Genomic DNA, 10,849 nt, shown 5'->3' with positions numbered 1-10,849 from the left:
CACAGGTCAGGCCTGATTATGATAATGATTTTTAAAAACTCTGGAAGCTCAGTGAATCACTCAATTAGCTTACAGGGAATTTCTTCAGTACAAATATTTTTATTATATAGGGATTTTTTTTTCTGGTGGTTTGCTTCCCCTAGACCTTCATCTTTCTTTACAAACTAATTGTATTACACATACCAGCATAGGAAGAAAATAGAGCTGGGCATTTTCTGAACAAGATCACTTCACACTGCAATAATTGATGACAAATTAAAGCACTGCCACCAAGTGTGAGATATGTAGATTTAAAGCAAATTAAACTTTCTATAGATCTGCACTATTTGTATAAGTTAAAGGTTATCTGGAAATTCGTTTAAGAGGTCATGTTTTCACTTTAAAACTGACAAAGTTAACCTGCTAAAGAGCTTCAATTTAGAAGTAGCTCTGGACTGCAGTCACGTGTCAGTTACTCCTTGACTATTAGCAAGACCTATAAAATCACTGGAAAGAGCGGTTTTCTTATTTACAAATGAATACATTAATTAAATGTGAAAGATTTCACTGTATTTCTTCAGCATCTTTAAAATCCTGGTTTAAGTGACTTGGGTTTATAATACATTCAGTCCAGTTTCACAGAGAATCACTTCGGTTTCATTTCCCAAACCCTTTGCTTGAAAGCCACTGACATTCACAGGGAGGGATTCTAATAGACCCAACCAGTCTCATTCTGCCTACGGTTCTGGATTCCCTGCACTCGGCACTCTGAAGTGGAGGAAACAGCGGAGCCGCGGGGCGGGCGAGAGGCGGGGCTAACGGGGTCAGGCAGGAGGAACGAACGGAACTAGAATTACATCATTTCCTTCCGCGTCGTTAGCAACCATCGAGCGCAGCCTAAACTCCTGGTGCTAGGCGGTGAAGGGACTGGTTTTCCCTCCCGCTGAGCCCGTCTGGCTCGCCTTTTTTTTGGAGACTGGTTTCAATTTACTCTGTTTCAGAGTCCTAGCGGTCCCATGCCATTGAAGTTCTCGCTCCATCCAGCCCCTAAGGACGTTCCGATTGTCGGTAGCCCCAGTAGGCTTCTCGCCTCCGGCTAGTCTCGCCCCAGGTTAGCCTCGCCCCCGCGCTCCCGTCCGCCCCGCAGGTGAGCCCGCGTCGCCCCGCCCGCAGCGCTCGCAGCCTCTCTCCCGCATCTCTGCTGACGTGGAATTCCGTTCACCTTCAGACTGAGGGCGACGGGCTTGTTACCCTACCTCGCTTTTGTAGACTTTTTCTCTATTCGACCCAGGAAATGGTTCCGTTTAGTTATTTAGGGGTGGAAAAAGGAAAGGCGTTTTTAAGGAGTAGGTTTGTAGTTGTTTTCCTTCGTCTGCCACAGGTACAAGGGATCACAGGAAAAAAGGAAAGGCGAACCTACAGAAGCAGTAACGATCACGAAACTTCTTTATTCAGTGAAACAGTAGGAGAAGCGAAATGGGAAGTGTAGGTTCTCACCCAGTATATTTTAATACTATTGTCCAACTTTTACAGTAAATGGAATTGGGAGTCACAGATTTCTCTTGTATGCTTTTTCTCATGAGGCTTGAATAGATTGGCGGAGCCATGATATAAGTCATTGATTTAGATAAAAATCTTATCTCAGAAGCTGCTAGTAAAATCTTGTATTTCCTGAACGGTGTTTTGACAGTACTTGTTAGTATCGTAGAATTTATGAAGTATTCTCACCTCACATTGGTTATTTTATTTGGAGCCTCGTAATAGTCATATAACAGTTTTTGGGGGTTTTTTTCTTCTTAAGTCTATCAATTGTCCCTAACCTCTTCCTCCCCCTTTTCTTCCTGGACCTTGTCCTCTTAAACCTACTCAAAAGACTTTTACCCTTCCATTTATCCACTTTTCACATTTATTTCTTCCTCACTACTGGATCATACTAACAACATCTTAACATGCATTAGTATCTCCCACCACCTAGTGACCGCCCGGTATCTCTGCTCCCTTTCAGCACTGCAAAGAATTGTAGTACACTTTCTCAACTCATCCCAGGCTTTCTACCTTGCTCCACGGCAACAGTATTTACCAAGGTCACCAGCGACTTTATCTGGCCAAATCAAATCTATTCTCAATTTATTTGACCCTCCAGCAGCATTTGACACAGTTGAGCATATTCTTTCTTGAAATACTTGGCATTTAATTATTCCTCAGTAATATGTCTGACTCATTTCCAAATCAGATAATTTTGAATACTGGAAGTTATTTCATCAATATTTTGCTATTCATAATGTAATGACGCCATACAAATTAGAGTGCGTTAATATTTTTACCACTGCTTTCTTAAATCTAGACAACCAACAAAACAATAAATCAAGCCCTGATTTGTGGTATTTGCAAATTCCTGTGATGTGAATATTTCTACGCTGGCCAATTTCTAGCCTCAGTTAATTGGGAAGAGATATGCAGTACTGCACTGTCATCGAGTGCCTCCACCATGCAGATACCAGTAGTTCTCAGTGTGGGTGACTCTGCTCCCCAGAGTCCTTTGGCAATGTCTGGAGATATTTTTGGTTGGTTGTCACATGTGCTACTGGCATCTGGTGAGTAGAGGCCAGAGAGTTTGCTCAACTTTCTACTCTACCTTCATTAGGACAACTCCCACAACAAAGAATCCAGCTCAAACTATCAGTAGTGCCACTGTTAAAAACCTTGCAATAAATATAACCTCAAGAAAATAAGTAGTAAAGTACAGTGGTGGGGAGGAATAAACCTGTCCTCTACTCTCTTAGGTTCTATGATTGGAGCTTGCAAATTAAACTGACAAAGGACAGATTAACAAAACAAAATGTGTAAAAATTTTATCTGATGTTAATATTTTAACTCTCCATGCACACAAAAGAAGTGAAAACCCAAAGAGGCTGTTAGTATTGCATGCTATTTTAACAAATGGGGATAAGTTTGTGAAGTGATAAGACATAGGAAGAGAGGTTTTGGAGTAATCTAATGGAAAATAAAGGTTAAGTAAGGTTGTTTTCTGACGACTCACCTTAGTGCCAGTGATAATGGTTATTGTATTTTCCTCCACCTGGTACAGGAAAGTAAAGAAGGAACACCTTCACAAAGGGAAATTACCTCCTTTGGCAGCTAAACGTAGGTTAAAGAGCTTTTTCTACATCTGCTGTTTCTCAGTTATCCAGTTCAAAATAATCCTTATTTCAGTGTGGCATATTTTGGGGTGGACTATTCAGATCCCTGTTAATAGGAAAATAATTAGTAAGTGATGAGTTTTGAGTATTTATTACCTTTATTTTATTTAATTGTAAGTTTAGATAATTTAAATTTTAATAATGACTAGGTTTAAAAACCAGCTCACAGACTTCTTGAAAATTTTAAATTTGGTTCTACTAAGCTAGTAAAAGCCAGCTCTAGTCCACTACCCAAACCACATTTCCCATATAATTACAGTTTGGCTTCTGCATACTTTTTTTTTTTTTTTTTACAGGGACAGAGAGAGAGTCAGAGAGAGGGATAGATAGGGACAGACAGACAGGAACCGAGAGAGATGAGAAGCATCAATCATCAGTTTTTCATTGTGACACCTTAGTTGTTCATTGATTGCTCTCTCATATGTGCCTTGACCGCGGGCCTTCAGCACACCGAGCAACCCCTTGCTTGAGCCAGCAACCTTGGGTCCAAGCTGGTGAGCTTTATTCAAACCAGATGAGCCCGCGCTCAAGCTGGCGACCCCGGGGTCTCGAACCTGGGTCCTCCGCATCCCAGTCCGAAACTCTATCCACTGCGCCACCGCCTGGTCAGGCCTTTTTTCTTTTTTTAACTTTATCTTCCACTTCTCTGCCTCTTCTCTAAGCTCCAAAGACAGTTTCTTTCTTTCACCCACTTAATATACCAAACTTCTTATCTGAAGTCATTTTTACCTTGTTGCTTGTGCCTGGACCCCTCTTCTGCCACTTTCCTATCATTGCCTATTTGCATCAGGAAACATAATATCTCCTCTTTAAAGAGCCCTTGCCCAACTACTTGTGCTAAAATACTACTGTCATTCTTTATTCCACTACTCTGTTTTATCTTTTTTCATTGCACATGCATTTCTTGTAGTTTTTGGCTTTTTTGAGGGTTGGTTTGTGTTTTTGTTTTGTTTTTATTTTGACAGAGACAGAGAGTCAGAGAGAGGAACAGATAGAGACAGACAGGAAGGGAGAGATGAAGCATCAATTCTTCATTGTGGCTCTTTTGTTGTTCATTGATTGCTTTCTCATATGTACCTTGACTTGGGGGAGGGAGCTACAGCAGAGCAAGTGACCCCTTGTTCAAGCCAGAGAGACCTTGGGCTTCAAGCCATTGACCTTTGGGCTCAAGCCAGTGACCCCGCGCTCAAGCTGGATGAGCCAGCACACAAGCTGACGACCTTAGGGTTTCGAAACTGGGTCCTCTGTGTCCCACTCCGATGCTCTGTTCACTGTGCCACCTCCTGGTCAGGCTATTTTTTTTATTTTCATTTTTGTATTTTTCCAAAGTTCAACCCAACCAGGATCCACCCAGCATGCCCACCAGGGGGTGATGCTTGGCCCCTCTGAGGTGTTGCTCCACTGCAATTGAAGCCATTCTAGTGCCTGAGGCGGAGGCCATGGAGTCATCCTCAGCGCCCAGGCCAACTTTGCTCCAATGGAGCCTTGGCTGCGGGAGGGGAAGAGAGAGACAGAGAGGAAGGAGAGGGGGGAAGGGTGGAAAAACAGATGGGCGCTTCTCCTGTGTGCCCTGTCTGGGAATTGAACCCGGGACTTCCACACACCGGGCTGACGCTCTACTGCTAAGCCTCGGCCAGGGCCCAGGCTATTTTTTCTTTTTAAAGATTTTATTTATTGATTTTTAGAGAGGAGAGAGAGAGAGAGAGAGACAGAGAAAAGGAGGAGAAGCAGGAAGCAACTTGTAGTTGCTTCTTGTATGTGTCTTTTTTTGTGACAGAGAGAAAGAGACAGAGAGAGGCACAGATAGGGAAAGACAAACAGGAAGGGACAGAGATGAAAAGTGTCAATTCTTCCTTGCAGCACCTTAGTTATTCGTTGATTGGAGGAAGGGAGAAAGAAAGAGAAGCAGAGAGAGTCAGATGCAGGGATGCTGATCTGTTCCTGCATGTGCCTTGACCAGGGACTGAACCCGTGACCTCTACACCAAACAAGCCATCTGGCCAGAGCATAAAGAACAATTTTTAGAAGGTCTCAAATTGGCCTCAAATTTTAATAATATTCTCTATATACACATTTGCTAATAAAAAAGGGAAGCCAGCCTGACCTGTGGTGGCGCAGTGGATAAAGCGTTGACCTAGAATGCTGAGGTCGCCGGTTCAAAACCCTGGGCTTGCCTGGTCAAGGCACACATGGGAGTTGATGCTTCCTGCTCCTCCCTTCTCTCTCTCTCTCTCTCTCTCTCTCTCTCCTGTCTAAAATGAATAAATAAAGTCTTTTAAAAAAAAATTTAAAAAAGGGAAGCCATTCAAATGCAAACTACATAGATGCCTTATAAGTTATTGACATCAGGTTAGACAAGGAAAAGATGCAAGAAAAAGACATCACAGAACTTCTATCATAGGCTATCAGCATATTGGCATACTATACTATCTATCCTAGCAGAGTAGCTCCCAAGCTGCTGCATGATACCTTAAAGCTACTGGCAAGGAAAACAAAAAAAGTACAAGAAAGAATAATGGCTAAATCAACTCCATGTCAAAATTATTTTCCATGTTAATATTATCAGAAGGATCTCCATGATGTAGGCAATAACAGCAGCTACATCTGAATCTTGATTCAATCTCAAGTTTCCTCTCCTCTGGGTTTTTTTGAAGCAGGGATATGGTGAAGTATCTTATAATTTGTAACATCCTTTGCATCCTTTCTTTCCGAGCTGTTGCCAAAGTTCTCACTCCACGTCTCCTCCCGTAGATCATGCCTTGACCCAACTCCAGGCCAAGCCCCTTTAAGTTTTTTGCTCTATAATGTTGTCGGGCTTCTGGTAGAAGGGAAGGGAACTTGGTTCTGGGGTTGAGAGTCAAGTTAGAGGTTCTTTGCTAGTACTTCTGACTCAGCTTGAGTGCCAGCTGAATCTTCTTCATGGGGCATCTCAGATGACTCCAGGGTAGAGGTTGGGCTAACCTTTGGTGAGTGCATTGGAAGCCTAGCTGGAGCCTGAAGCTCCTCCTAGATCCCCACAAAGGGTTCCAGCAGAAGGTGAGCTCAAAACTCAAATTGCTACAAAGTAGCCCAGAGAGATCAGTATAGCCCAGAAATAGTGAAAAAAATTCCAAATTCAAACAAAGTGTGGTGAAAGAAAGAGCTAACCTTTACTTCTTTTAGTTTTTATCTCTGTGTTTTAAATAACATGTTATTCTATTTATTCTTGATTTATTTTAGATTTAATTATTTCCATTAACTTCCCACAATGTAAAATTAGAACTTAGCTCTCACACCAAACCACCACAACATATGTATACACTTATCCTCTACCTTCATCTTCTCAATTTAAGGAAAAATCCTGCCATATACTAAATAGGTTCCAAAATTTTAACCTTATACATTATAAGGTTGAGTTGTTCAAAAACATCAAATATCCAGGGTAAGCCTACTTTGGAGACAGGAGCCAGTCACCAATCATGTTATATCCAAATTCATATATCATGGGTATTATCATGGGGTATATAATAATTACCATGTATTGCTGTCATTCTATCATACCTGTTGTTACTGTATTGCTATTATACTGAGCCATAGCAATAGCTTAGCTTTTTTGTTTTCTTTTTCCCCCTTTCAGTGTGATACTTAAACACAAGTCAAATATTACTCCTTTGCCTAACCCTCCAATACCTTCTCATCACACTTAAAATAAAAGTCTAACTTTTTACAGTGGAAAGCACTATGTAATCTGGTATCCCACTACCTCTCTGCTTTTATCTCTTATCACTCTTCTCTCTAGTAGTCTAAGGTCACACTGGCCATCTTCCTGTTCCAGCTTCCTATTTCATTGTCTTCACACTGGCTATTCTATCTGCTCTTTGGATATGTAAATAACTCACTCCATTCAAGTCTCTTAAACAATAATGAATTAATATAATATGTAGAATTTTTCACCTCCTTTGTCACTTATTGTATTATTCCCCCAATAAATGCTTTTTAATTGCTGCATATTAATGAAATGTTAAAATCTGACTCTGATCCCCAACCCCCATGATACTAGACCCAGTCCAAAGAAGGAGACTGAAACAATAGTAAGAACAAGATCCTTAAGCAAGATTAAGATCCTTCTAAGTGGTATGTCCGCAGGATATCAAGTATTGATATACAGATTCTAGTTTCTAGAAGGTTAAGCAGATGCTGTTGACATTACAGGAAACCAGTTGAATGTAACTCCTGATCCTAATCCTAAAACAACACTTCAGAGCAATTTTTAGTGGTGAAGAACCTTTTTAGCCTGACCAGGCAGTGGTGCAGTGGATAGAGCATTGAACTGGGACCTGGAGGACCCAGGTTCGAAAAACCAGGTTGCTGACTGTGGGCTCATCAGCTTGAGTGCAGGGTCACTGGCTTGAGCGTGCGATCATAGATATGACCCCATGGTCACTAGCTTGAGCCCAAAGGTTGCTGGCTTGAGCCCAAGTTCACTGGTTTGAGCAAGGGATCACTCTCTCTGCTGGAGCACCCCAGTCAAGGCACATATGAGAAAGCAATCAATGAACAATGAAGGTGCCACAATGAAGAATTGATGTTTCTCATCTCTCTCCCTTCCTGTCTGTCTGTCCCTATCTGTCCTTCAGTCTCTGTCAAAAAAAAATTATTTCCAATGTGTTGCAAACCTTTTCTAAAATAAAATAAAAATGATTACCAGAGACAGAAAAAAATACACACACTTTAAGCCCACTGATCATGTGTGTGTGCAACACAGCAATGTCAAACTGCTACAAAAGTTTTTACTCTCAAGTTTATTTCATCAGGAAACATGCAGTTCTATGACTGATGTAGGTCTCTAGGCCACCCTCAAAGTAGCACAATTTTAGAGGTCTATTTATAAGAGATCTATCCTAACCCTTTATTCCTTATCCCTCCCCTCTAAAGTTTTTAGGTCAAGGCTGCAATGAATTGTTCTCTTGCTGGAGACAATTAATTTTTCAAAATTCTTCTTATTCAAGTAATACATGTTCATTATAGAAGTAATGAAAAATAAATTTTACATTCCTCAATTCTATCACCATTGTTAACAATGATATTCATACTCATACATACATAGTTCTAAACACACACATATTTGAATAGGGGAGGAAGAAGCTAACACACACAGCTTATTACAGATAGCTGTTTAACAAACTGCTCTTTAAAAACTGTACATTATGATATGAAACATTTTCCATGTCAATGTACAGGTATACATTTAAAGCATCACTTTTAGTATTCTCACAGGATTCTATTGTATGAATACATAATTTATTTAGCCAATCTCTTATTTAGTCAGCCAGCAAATATTATATATTGATCACCTACCTACTCTTTGCTAGAAATGGGGGTTATAGCAATAAACAAGAAAAGAATCTGCCTTAAGGGAACTTACATTGTAGGGGGTGAGATAGAGAGTAAATATGTTCAGCAAATATACATAAAAAAGGTACTGATTTGTCAACATCTAACCATCTTTAGCTTTCATCCCATGAGAAGGAAGAAGCAGCCGTGTGCAGGAAGCCTGGATGACATTATTAAAGTCAGAGTGCCCATTACAACTGATTCAGACACATGTACACAATTAAAAGGGATTTTTAAAACCCAGTTTTAAATTCTTACTTATGAAATTGAGGATGTATTTGGGAAAATTATGCAATCTGCATAAATTAGCACTAATTCTACCTTGTGCCAACACTCACACACATACACTGCTTTATATCTTAAGTCACTACACATGATAACAGGATAAAACTCACAATTTAATTATCACAAAGAATATTAAAAGACCCACAATAGTCCTAATGTCCCATTTGTGTTTAGCTTTTCACTTTTGTAAAATCTAGAAATTAAGCACCCTCATTGGGTATTTATAAGTATAAATTAATCAACATGTTTCAGGACATTTTGGCTGTGTCAAAATTTTAATGTGCATACTCTATTTTTTAATGAAATTATAGATATTTGAACTACATGCACATTGTAAAAACAAAATTACACAATATAAAAGAGAATATTGGAATAAAATCTATTCATTCCTAAACCCAACCCTTTCAATCTCCCTGGCCCCTCCCCAGAGACAGTTCCTGTTAGCAGTTTCTGGTGTCCTCTTCCAGAAAGAGGCAACACAAAAGATATATGTCAGAGAAATTCCACATCTAAAAATTTATCTAATAGTTGTACATGTACACAAATAGACATATAAGGATATTCATTTTGTCATTGTAACAGCAAAATATAGAAAAATATGAATATCCAATAATAAATAATGAATTATGACATATCCATACTTAGGAATAGTGTGCAATCATAAAAAGAATGAGAAAGATCTGAGAGTGATGTCAGAGAAATGGCACCATAAGGAGAGATACCAAAAAATCTCCCCCAAAATTCAATAAGATCTTCAACCAGAGACAGAAAAATCTATCCTTAGAGCCTCCAGCAATTCCACACTAAATGCAAAGGTATGATCAAGCAAAAAATTGACTAAATATATAATCAACCCAAAGGAAATAAGGAGGAAGAAACACTCCGCCTTCCTCACTAAACCAAATAAGGGCTGCTTTCACTGGGAACTGAGAGTATAGGAACTGAGGCAGGCATAGGATGTGAATAGAACCAGGCTGTGGCACAGACATCCAAGCCGAGGAAACACTGTGCTTGTGGCAACCCAGTCAACACAAGCTAACACGCCAAATCCAGACAAAGAAAAACAAGCGGGGCAGCCATCCACCCCAATCTCCTGGTGTGCGCGCGCAGATAGTATGCGAGAGATTCCTCCTAGAGCCCTGGGAGTGGGCGCCCATGTTACCGGACAGAGGGGCAGAGTTGGAGCCCTTTGTGTGGGCCAAATCCGGAGTCTTGGGGTCGCCCTCGCACCCTGAAAAAGCAGCGCCCGGGGAGTGAGTGGGAGCAAAATTCCCTATGCTCGAACTTTTCCATGTGGTCAGGGCGCCTCACTCAGAGTGAGAGGCTGCAGGCCTGATATCCTGGTCGGCGAGCACGGAGAGTGGCCGAGAGATTTCCCCGGGGGTGGGCGCCCGTGTTACTGGACAGAGGGGCAGAGTCAGAGGCCTTTGTGTGGACCGAATCTGGAGTCTCGGGGTTGCCCCTGCACCCTGAAGAGCGGCGTGCAAAAGCGAGATTCCCTACGCTTGAACTTCTCCAGGTGGGTGGGGTGCCTCACCCAGCCATACAAGCTAACAGACCTGAGAAGGATTAGCTTAACCCACAGTCTGCTCGCCTCCCAACTGACCTATGAGACCCTAACTGACAAGATCTCTCTCAGGTCAGCAATCTAAGACAGAGGGGAGATATTTTTTAGTACCTATTGTTATGCTATACACATAGGGGTGGGGCAACCTCTGATTGGCAGAGCTTGCATACTCAGGTTAAAAAAAGGGATTTGGAAGCTTGTAAGTCCTCCTACTTTGCAAAAGTAGACGTGCCTAGAGGAGCATAGAAAGGCACCTTGAAAAGAATTGGCTCCCAGCCCTGCCTGATTATGCTAGAGCTCTGACTGCCAGAGCCTTACCCAGAGCCCTGTGCTGCGTGGGAATAGAGTGGGGATTTGCCAGCAATTTGAGCCTCTTACTCTCCAGGCAGAGGCAGCAGCAACCCCATAGCTGGATCATCAGGCTGCTAATTCAGGAAGGAAAACT

The 10,849-nt window shown here is 41.3% G+C and overlaps 1 protein-coding gene and 1 pseudogene across 2 annotated transcripts in view; one reads left to right on the top strand and one right to left on the bottom strand.

Moving 5' to 3' along the window:
• The first annotated feature begins 1,040 nt into the window (after window positions 1-1,040).
• Window positions 1,041-10,849, top strand: part of C1H11orf65 (chromosome 1 C11orf65 homolog) — a 50,303-nt gene continuing 40,494 nt past the window's right edge. For both annotated transcript variants that reach the window (XM_066371623.1, XM_066371625.1), the window contains exon 1: window positions 1,041-1,126. The gene's annotated coding sequence lies outside the window, so the exon portion shown is untranslated. The remainder of the gene's footprint in view (window positions 1,127-10,849) is intronic.
• LOC136388958 (developmental pluripotency-associated protein 3-like) lies at window positions 5,699-6,155 on the bottom strand (annotated as a pseudogene).

This window comes from Saccopteryx leptura, chromosome 1 (assembly GCF_036850995.1).
Source record: "Saccopteryx leptura isolate mSacLep1 chromosome 1, mSacLep1_pri_phased_curated, whole genome shotgun sequence".
NCBI lineage: Eukaryota > Metazoa > Chordata > Mammalia > Chiroptera > Emballonuridae > Saccopteryx > Saccopteryx leptura.
This window is presented reverse-complemented; position numbering and strand designations above follow the sequence as displayed.